A 10,235-nucleotide genomic window follows, 5' to 3' on the forward strand; every position below is an offset into this window, starting at 1 on the left:
AAACCACCATTGTTTTTCGGCTTTTGTAGAGTTTTCAGACTTATTCTTGATGGCTTATTTTTCCATAAGAATTGTGAGATGTTTGAATCTAAGGACTTAAACCAAGCAGCAGGGGGTTTATTTGGGATTAGTGAGAATAAATAGTTGATTTTTTGGTAAAACCATCATTTTAATGGTAGCGACTCTCCCCATGAGTGATATAGGTAAGGCGTTCCAACGTTTGAGATCATCTTCTATTGTTTTCAGTAAAGGGATATGATTTAACTGCACTAAGTCTGAAAGCCTAGCAGAGACATGTATGCCTAAATATCTAATATTACCTGATCGTAGTGGAATGGCAGTCGTGTTCTGGAAACTACAGTTTATAGGCAAAACTGTTGATTTTCCCCAGTTGATGGAATAGTCTGATATAGAAGAGAAGCTATCTATTAGTCTAATTGTATTCGGGAGAGAAGCTTGGGAGTTTTCCAGGAAAAGTAATACATCATCTGCATAAAGACTTATCTTGTGGTTTGTAGTTTCTGTGTTAATTCCTTTAATATTTGTATTTTGTCGAATTGCTGCTGCTAATGGCTCAATGAAGATAACGAAAAGTGAGGGTGATAGTGGGCAGCCCTGCCTGGTGCCCCTCTGCAGAGTGAAGCTTTGTGAAGTGATATCGTTTGTCCTAACACGTGCACTAGGAGAGCTATGTAAGGTTTTGATCCAGTTTATGAAGGATGAACCAAATCCGAATTTGTGTAGGACTGCTAATAAATATTTCCAGTTTACCCGATCAAATGCCTTTTCTGCGTCTAAAGATACAATGGTTGTTTCTAATTTGTTAATTGTGCAGTAATCTATTATGTTTACTAGTCTGCGTGTGTTATTGGCTGATTGTCTACCCTTGATAAAACCTGTCTGGTCAGGATGTACTATAAGTGGAGTGATTTCCTCTAATCTTCTGGCAAGGACTTTGCAAATAATTTTAATATCTACGTTTATGAGTGAAATTGGGCGATAGCTAGAAGGCAGTGTAGGGTCTTTGCCTGGTTTAAGAAGTAGGCTAATGTTAGCAGAATTCATGTCTGGGGACAGTACGTTCTCATTTTGAATTTGAGTTACCATTCTGAAAAAGGTTGGTTCTAGCACAGACCAGAATTCTTTGTAGAACTCTACTGGAAATCCATCTGGGCCTGGGGCTTTGTTATTTGGTAGATGCTGCAGGGCTTCATGTAATTCGGATAAAGCAAGTGGTGAATCCAGTGCAACAACTTGCTCATTTTTCAGCTTGGGGAGATTTATATTATTAAGAAATTCTTCAATAGCTGCGTTAGAAGGATTAATCTGTGATGAATATAAGGCTTTGTAAAACTCTTTAAAAGCTTTATTTATTTGTTGTGGGTCATGAGTAATGTTTCCAGTTGAGACTTTAATAGAAGAGATAGTTGTTTTTTCTTTATTTAGCTTTAACTGGTTAGCAAGGAATTTTCCGGATTTATTGCTATGTTCAAAGTTCTGCCAGCGCAACCTTTGCAGTAAAAATTGTGTCTTTTTGTCTATTATTTCATTTAATTCTAGTTTGAGTTTTCTCAGCTTGCTCATTGTGTGTTCTTGTGGTGAAGCCGCATGGGCAGCTTCTAAGGATTTTATTTTTTCTTCCAATTCTAATACCTGTATTTTTTCTTTTTTTTTCTTATGTGTGCAGTAGGATATTATCTTCCCCCGCATTACTGCCTTTCCTGCTTCCCAAAGAACACATGGTGATGTTCCTGGCAGGTCGTTATTTTCTAAATATGTTGTCCATTCCTTTTTGAAATAATTAATGAAATCTTGTTCTTTAAGTAATGATGTATTTAATCTCCAGTTCCTATTTGTTGGTGTGGTTCTTTTCTGTGCCAGAGAGAGAGATACCAGTGCATGGTCACTGATAGTGATAGGATGAATCTGAGTGTCTGTGACATCCATCATAATGGAGTTGCTAACTAAGAAGTTGTCTAAACGAGAATGTGAATGGTGTACTGCTGAGAAGAAGGTGTAATCTCGGAGAGTGGGGTGATGTGAACGCCACGCATCAGAGAGCCCAAAGTCGTTCATATATTGTTTTAGAGTGTCTGCAGACTGCCAGTTCCTTTGACTCACTGCTGTACTGAGCCTGTCGATTTTTGGATGAAGCACCAGGTTGAAATCTCCTCCTATTATTAGTTTGGTGTCAGAATGATCAGAGAGTGCAGTGAAAATATTATGAAAAAAGGAGGGGTCGTCAACATTTGGCCCATATATATTAGCAATACATAAATGCATATTTAGAATAGACAAGTATTATAAATCTACCTTCAGGATCTGTTATATTGTTGCTAATGGAAAAGTTTATCCTTCTGTTAATTAGTATGGCCACCCCCCTTTGTTTTGAGTTGTAGCAGGCTGAGTACGCATGAGGGAACTGAGGAGAGGTCAGTGTGTATGTAGGTGTTTTGGACAGATGTGTTTCCTGTAGAAAGACAATATCTGCTTGCAAGTCGCTTAGCCGATTAAAAATTTTCAATCTCTTTTCCCTCGAACCAGCTCCACGTACATTCCATGTAACAAACCTCAGTGTACTCATGTTAAAACTAGCTGTTTGAGTGTTGGATGTTTACTAGAGGTGTATGTGTTGTATAAGTGTGCTGTATGCCTGTGTTGTATGTTTTGTGTGTGTATCTGCACTATATGTCTGTGTGTGTGTGTCTGTGCCTGCATGTATCGGTCGTGTATGCCTATGTGTCTGCGCTGTGTTTGTGTGTGTCTCCTGTATGTTTGTGTGAGTGTGTGCTGTGTGTCTCTGTGTGTGTCTGTTAGATATGCCTGTATGTATGTGTGTGTATGTGTGAACAAATCGCTTAAAGTGAATGAACAAATCGCTGTGTGGGTATTGAAAGAGAAAGGGGGAGGAAAAAAAGGTGATATGTAAAATGAAAGTGCACATACAACAACAACAACAAAAAAGGGAAAACAAATACATCTTAAGAAAGAAGAAAACCTTTAGATTATTTAAGGCACTCTGCTTATTAAACCGGCATTAATGATTTTTTTTTAGACATGTCTTATTATACTAGTCGAAGGGTGATATGTTAAAGTATTCGGATAAAGGCGTCGGTGTTGGTACAGATCACCTGATTAGTACAGCCATGGTGTGATATTAATGTCGCGGTAGAGTTGACCGTTAACGTACAGTTTATCCACTGCAATGACGGCCCGGGAGCCTCCTTGGATGAAACGTTTACGGATGGGGAACAGGACCTTGCGTCGCTCCAGGATCTCCTTGGGGAACTGGTCGTTTAAACTAAAGTCCGTTCCTCTCAGTTCCCGGCCGCGGCTCTTTAACAGCTCTTTATGTTGGAAGTGTTCGAACTTAGCCACGATCGGTCTGGGTCTTCGAGCATCCGGCCGTTTACCCCCCAGGCGGTGAACGCGGTGGAAGCCGATGTTTTTAACGGTGTCCTCTGGAAGTTTTAGGTGAGTTTGTATGAATGACTTTACTGTACTTACCGGGTCTTCGTCTGCCTTCTCCGGGATTCCTGCAAAAATTAGGTTGTCCCTCATGCTGCGGGACTGGAGATCAAGAACCGTTTCTTTAATTTTTTTATTTTCCTCCGAGAGCCGGGTCATTCCCTCAGTGAGCGATTTCACCGACTCTCTCAGAACCGCGTTTTCTGCAGCGAGTGATTCAACCTGCTGCTGGCTGAACTCCATAGATTCCCGCAGGGCCTGAAACTCTTGGTGGAGTATTTCCACTAGAGCCAGGCGAGCGTCGAATCTGGAGAGCTTGTTATTGATGGACTCCAGAACTTCCACCGTGCTGCTGGTATGTGGGCTGGCCGCTCCTGGGGATTCTTCGGGGCGGCTCCTCTTGGTGGATGGCGTCTTATTTGACTTGCTCATGATGACTCTATCAAAGCAGTCGTCTATATAGGCGAATATATCGCAGTGCTCCAGAGTGTTGGAGTTGTTGAAAATAACTAGATAAGAAATGAAGAAAAGACAACCTGAAAAATGGTTACTTATCTTTTGTGCTTGTCTAAGATTAAGCTAGCGGAATAGAAATAAATTAGCTGAAAAGTTTACCAGTGGCGGTCTTGCAGTCTGCCGTCTACTCTGTCATTTCCTGTCTTTTAGTTCCCGTCCTTTAGAGTCTGAACCCCAGCACAGTTTATCTGTCTGGAAAGTGAAGAATCAAGCCTACTAGGTTCACTATCAGAGTGCAGTTTGAATAGTGGCTTATAAATATTCATCAGGTTGAAGGCACCTTTAAACAGGACTGTAAATATTACATGCAGCACAACTAAAGTTGGTGTTTTACACTGACAAAAAACTTTACTTTTGAAACTTTTAATCTTTTACTTAAACCCCCCAACATCACATAAACCAAAAAGTACTGTGTGATGTAAAATGTTATGACAGCAAAAACTATGATATTTGTCATAAAAATAGCTGGAAACATGGAAATATGTATATATGTCACATTACATCACTCAGATGATGAATAATGACAGCATTAAAGCATGTTCTGTCAAACCTACACTTTTACATGGTATAATTATGTACTATATTATGCATGTTTTGTCAATATTTATGGGCAAATAAGTGAATATGAAATGGTATTTCCAAATTAGAAGAATGATGAGAATACGACGTTCACAGCCTTCTCTTAGGCTTTATTCTCTTGTGGATAGAATCAATACAGTTCTCACTCATTTACACTTCCCACCTTTATCCTCTAGATGGCAGGACAGTCTGAAAAATAAAGGTGTCAACAAGGGTTCTTTCGTGCCATGGCATAGAAAAAAGAACCATTAAATGATGCTTCTTCAAATGATCATTTGTGTTAATTAAGTGTCCGAGTGAGAAAAAAAACATTCTTTTTATATTTTCAATCTCCACCTGGTCTGCGGTCAGACGTTCTCACACATAGTCACGTAAATATGTGGAGGTTTTTCTACCAGAGTATCACCATGAACTTCAATAATCCATTAAATCCCCTTTCTGTACTCCCCTCGGTAAGACTACCACAGTGATGTGGGAAGTAGGGGCAGTGAGGGAGCTGGAACCCCAGATTTCAGGATGGAGTGTGTTCTTCAAATGTATTAAAATAAATAAATAATTAAATAAAGACAAATGCAAGTTAACAATTTACCATCCAAAGAGCAAACCATATACAAACAGGAAGAGATGCTGCCACCTTCTCTGGGCTAAAACTCTTCTGAGATGGTCTCATGCATATTGTATGCTGTGCAATAAAGACCACCTGGCTCGTTATCAGCTCACAGTTCAAAAGCCATGTGTGATGGTAGAGAGGTGCATTAGTGTACATGGCATGGCTAACGTGCACGTCTGTGAGGGCACCATTAATGCTGAATGATATATACAAGTACATAACATACTTGTTGTCTTACAACAGCATTGCTCTGTAGTGAAAGAGTCTGGGCTAAAGTGGACGGCCTGCAGTCCCGACCTATCTCCACTCAAAACAAACAAACCAAATATAACAAAACAAAATATATGACAAAGGAGACCCCAAACTGCTGAGCAGCTGAAATCCTACTCCAAGAATTGTTGAATTGTTTGATTTTCAAAACTACAGCAGTGTCTCCTCAGTTCCCAAACGCTTACAGAGTGTTGTTGGGGCAGTTGTGGGCTGGAGGTTAGGGAACTGGCCCTGTGACCGGTTCGATCCCCAGCGCCGACAGTCCATGACTGAGGTGTCCTTGAGCAAGACACCTAACCCCAATTGCTCCCCGGCGCCGTGGATAGGGCTGCCCACTTAAATGATCTTAAAATAGTTTCAGAATTGAGCCAAAATACTAAAGTACTTAAATAAAAGACATTTCTTTTGTAGGGCTTCACTGTAAAAGGCCGTTACTGAGATCACTGGGAAGGTTTCAGTGAGTTTCCACAGCAGTTCTGCCTCCTTTGAGTCTGTATGAGTGAGTTTGGAGAGCAGATCTGTGTGGTTACGAGTTTTGATCATGTTTATACTGAGGACACCAGGCCGAGTGGTCATTCCTACTGCAGTACAGTTCAGCTGTCTTTCTATGTGCTGCACTCTAGATGGCACTAGTGAGTCCTTTTTCAGACCAGCTCACAAATGACATCAGAGCACTGCTGTCCTGCATGTGAACTACACATATAACACATATATTTAGACGTGAGTTGAGGGCCTCATCAGAGAACTTTCAAGAAACAGAAACCAAACAGAGAAGATCAAGACAAAACACTATGAAGTGGTGAAGAAGCCTGGTGAACTCTGTAGTTTGTCATACAATCAGACCAAATAAAGCCAGTCAAAGTGAGCACTCAGTAAATTTACCAACAGAAATGGTTTGACAAACAAACTTTCAAAGTTTTTTTGCATTTCATTGGTGCAGCAGGCAGAGAAGAAAATGTTCACACGGGTGCTAAAAGGGAAATGGGCGGGTTTATCGTTCTGCTTAGTTGAACCACAGGCAGGCTATACTAAGACTAAGATACAGAATAGACAGTTAAGCACACCTAATACACTTGACCTAGAGGTAATATGGATAAAGCTGGAATGACTTTGAATATCCTCCTCATCTTCACCCTCTTCCTGATTTCAGGTAAGGAGATGCTCTTCTAAATAATCAGCACTATCAGCAGCGTCAAATGAAGCCTTTACTCAGATGGACATTTGTCCTCTTTTAGTAGGTGGAGGAGAATCAGAGAGAGTGATGGGATATTCAGGAGGAGGAGTCCTCATCAAGTGTAGATATGAGACACAATACACATCAAACCAGAAATTTTTCTGTAATGGTTCATGGTCAGGGCTCACATGTACTGATGACTTCAAGAACGGAGTTAAAAATGAGTGGATAAACAGAGGAAGATTCTCACTGTGTGACGACACCAGAGCTGCACAGTTCTGGGTGATGATCAGGGAGCTCACTATAGAGGATTCTGGAACGTACCAGTGTGGAGTTGAAATAAGTTGGCAGAAAGACGTCTACACACCAGTGGAACTGAAGGTAGAGGAAGGTGAGTCTCTCCCACCACTGCACCTGTTTATTATCCTAAACGTCCTGTATCAGTAGCATCAGCTGCAGTGAGGATGACTGCACATGAGACAAAGTGGGAATTATGTTCTATTTGGCTGAATAAGAAGACAAAAGACATTATCACTCTCTTCACAGACTCCTTGCCAGTCCATCTCATCTCTGATTGGATAAGTCCTGTTTAATACCAGCTGTGGAAATGCATTTGTGTATTTTCTCATATGTAATAATGACTGTAGGTTTATTAGATTCTACATACTTGGTATTTGTCAAAAGTACTTTTTGTGATGTTGGCAGATCCAGCCTCATGTTTCCCCAATTCTCCCAGATTTCAAAACTTCTTACCATCCAGTTTTCATTAAACAAGAACATATTAAAATGACTTTGTGTATCCCTAGAAATTCTGAATACAGACTTCTCCTGCATTCATTTAGTAGAAATATACAGATCCTTCATGCCTCAACCTCCAAAAAGTACTTACAGAAGAAGGGTGTGGCCTGCAGAGAAGTGGCAGAATATGCAGAGGGAGGAGTCGTAATCAAATGAAGATATGAGGGATAATAAACACACATATGTCTGTAAAATAAGAAAGAAATCAGTGATATGTTGTCTACACTGTGTAGGTGTGTTTTAACACGTTCATCTGATTGTTTATGATTGACAGATCAAGACTACGAGAAGAGCATGAGTGTGTCTGGCCATGTAGGAGGAAGTGTCAACATCAGCTGCAAATACCCACAATCCCAACGCAGTCACCCCAATTTCCTCTGTAGAATGATGGGCAATGGTGGCTGTAATTATAAAACATCAGTTAAAGAGAGTAGAAGATGGAGAAATGAGGGGAAACTCTCTCTACATGATGACAGAGCAAGGCAGATCTTCACTGTGATCATCAACCGTCTGACTGAGGGAGACTCTGGTGAATTCTAGTGTGGAGCTGAATCAGACTGGACATCTGACCATGGATACAAGGCCTATATCACCCAGATCAACCTCAGAGTTACTGGTGAGTAGATATGAATTAAACTAATCTTTTTACATTCAGAGACATTTGTTCTATATATTTTATCATTTTAAGGTAAGATCTTTACAGTCTTATAAGATTCTATCATTGAATTTCATTGAGTCTGCAGCCTGGAAAAAGTCTGTCTAACAAAAGCAGATTGAGATCAAAGTCTGTTATTTTGTTTATATCCTGAAATATACACAAAACAACTACATCAAAATGCATAAATAACTATTTTAAATGTAGTTTGTTTTTATAACTTACTCATAACTTACTTACTTTATAACTAACTTACTTACTTGGGTGGTTGATTAGTGTAGTGGTCAACACCTCTTCCTTGTAGACTGGGGTTCAATCCCCACCAGGGCAAACACCCTACACTATACCAATAAGAGTCCTTGGACAAGACTCCTAAAACCGCCTTCGCCTGCCTGTGTAAAATGATCAAATTGTAAGTCGCTCTGGATAAGAGCGTCAGCCAAATGCCGTGAATGTAAATGTACTCATTAAGAAATAAGGACAGTTTTATGATGATGTGTAATGACACCTGAAGAGACTTTTTTCCATCATCTCCATGAGCAAAATGACTGGTTGCCCTTGATTAAGGCACCTAACCCCCAATTGCTCCCCGGGCACTGCAGATAGAGCTGATTCTCTACTTTAGGTTTTCCACCTCCAGCATTTCCAGTTTCCTCTGTGGTCACTGGTGTGTCTGTGGCTGTGCTGCTGCTTCTTGGACTCTTATTCTTCATTGTGACTCTTAGAAAGAGAAACAAGACTCAAGGTACCACCACACACAAACATATACACACATTGGGTACTTAGACATACACACACTGTTACTTGACCTACTAACTTCATGATAGGAAACAATGTTTAGTGAAGGCAATTTCAGTCCTGTGGTTTTGGGCTGATTTATTACAAATTCCATTCAGTCACTGGACAAATTACTGGTTTCTCCCAAACACTTTTCAGATCTGTGTGTTCAGAAGTGAGAGCAGGATGAATTAAACACATTCATTAGAGAAAAAAAAGAAGAAATTCACTAGGCCTCAGTGGACTAACAGTGATGGACACATGCTGCCCTCTGCTGGCTATAAATGAACACGTGTCCAAACAGATAGAAGAAGGGCAGACTACATTATATATCATTTACTACTGAGCACAATGTCTTTGCCAGTTCTTAATGTAGAGCTGAGCTTTTGGATTTTTTCATCCTCCTCAGGTCCAGCATCAATCCAAAGCCAATCACACAGAGGCTCCTCAGACAACCACACAGTGAGTCATGATTGTTATTTCAATGCAGGATCTCATTGTAAAAGATACACTAACGACATATTTAATAACGAGCTGTCAAAAACTGGGAGACTGACCTCTAACTGCTCTATAAGGGCTACAATAGTTGAGATTACTTCAATTGAATTTGAGTAGTTTCTATTGTCTTTTTAAATCTCTGCTTCTCAGGTTTCCCGTGATGTCTATGTCTATGAGGAGTTTAAAGACATTCCTGTCTCAGATGCTGGAGCTTCCACAGTCTACTCTACTGCTGAACTACCGACAAACCCCTCAGAACCTTCTCAGACTGTTTATGGTAATGTCCAGTAATCCACAAACCCCTCAGAACCTTCTCAGACTGTTTATGGTAATGTCCAGTTATCCAGAAACCCCTCAGAACCTTCTCAGACTCTTTATGGTAATGTCCAGTTATCCACAAACACCTCAGAACCTTCTCAGACTGTTCCAACGTACACAATCGTGAATTTCAGCAAGAATGCACATAGTTCTACTGATGCTGTTCCCATGGCAACCATCAACAAGGAGAACGACTCATGTGACTACGCCACAGTCGAATGTTAGTGGAAGTAGTTTTCATGCTACGCTTGTATTCTCACCCATTTTCTAGTCTTTTATTTCTTGAAGTCTATAAATGTGTTATTTGTCATTGGGGTTAACTGCTTAAATGTCCAGGGTCCACCGACAGGCCCAAAGAGTCGATCAGCTAGTTTACATTGAAGATCCTGCAGTTATTATATAATAAGCTTTAGTATGTAATAAGCCTTGGATTTTAAGTTGATCATATGATGCATGAAGTGTTTTGCAGTTGGTGAAACACGCGGGTGTTTTGTGTGATTTGTTGTTTTATATGTATATGATAGAAGAATGCACAGCTACAGGTTATTTTTGCTCATTTAGTAAAAATAAAT

General features: G+C 40.2%; 1 long non-coding RNA gene across 1 annotated transcript; it reads left to right on the forward strand.

Annotated features, from left to right (window-relative positions):
* Window positions 1-8,772: 8,772 nt before the first annotated feature.
* On the forward strand, window positions 8,773-9,525 carry LOC119264771. Its single transcript, XR_005131210.1, has 3 exons — window positions 8,773-8,815; window positions 9,257-9,309; window positions 9,496-9,525. It is a non-coding gene; the product is annotated as an uncharacterized LOC119264771 (long non-coding RNA).
* Window positions 9,526-10,235: the final 710 nt, after the last annotated feature.

The sequence above is a fragment of the Pygocentrus nattereri genome, chromosome 12 (assembly GCF_015220715.1).
Source record: "Pygocentrus nattereri isolate fPygNat1 chromosome 12, fPygNat1.pri, whole genome shotgun sequence".
In the NCBI taxonomy this organism is placed as follows: Eukaryota; Metazoa; Chordata; class Actinopteri; order Characiformes; family Serrasalmidae; genus Pygocentrus; species Pygocentrus nattereri.